Here is a 499-nt window from a genome sequence, read left to right as displayed (position 1 = left end):
AAAGCCATTTGACAATAGAAATTCGAAATGAAGGAACAGACAATAGATTAAAATCACTGACAACATTATGTACATTGATTATAGCCATATATGTTAAATATAGATAATTAGGGGTTACATATTTCTTGAAGAAACAGCTTAGCGGAAGATAGCAGTCTTTAAGAATAAACCTGCAGACACTGTAGCCACTTCCCGTTTTCTTTCGCAGAAAATAGTCGACTCACACGCATATTTTTTTAAGGGGTAACTTCGATAAAGACACACACTATTTAATTTCTGTATTCCAAAAGTTGCCATGTGTTTGATCTTGACGCCTGGATGCTGATATGTCAAGTCAGGATCTGCCGCGAACGATGCACTCACTCGCTCATTCCTTCTCTTGAAGCTGGAGGCAAGGCATTATGTTAATCATGGAAAGCAGAGTATTGTGTTGAAGTTATCAAGTATGAAGAGTCTCTTAGCTAGGAATTAGGATAAAAGATCGCTTTTGGCTAATATC

General features: G+C 37.1%; 1 protein-coding gene across 1 annotated transcript in view; it reads right to left on the bottom strand.

Moving 5' to 3' along the window:
* The window catches only part of LOC119594199 (nephrin-like), a 95703-nt gene continuing 95204 nt past the window's right edge, over positions 1-499 (bottom strand). The window contains exon 10 of the mRNA XM_037943270.1: positions 1-385. The gene's annotated coding sequence lies outside the window, so the exon portion shown is untranslated. The remainder of the gene's footprint in view (positions 386-499) is intronic.

Source organism: Penaeus monodon, chromosome 33 (genome assembly GCF_015228065.2).
Source record: "Penaeus monodon isolate SGIC_2016 chromosome 33, NSTDA_Pmon_1, whole genome shotgun sequence".
Lineage (NCBI taxonomy): Eukaryota > Metazoa > Arthropoda > Malacostraca > Decapoda > Penaeidae > Penaeus > Penaeus monodon.
Note: the sequence above shows the minus strand (reverse complement) of the source record. Positions and strands in the feature narration are given on the sequence as shown.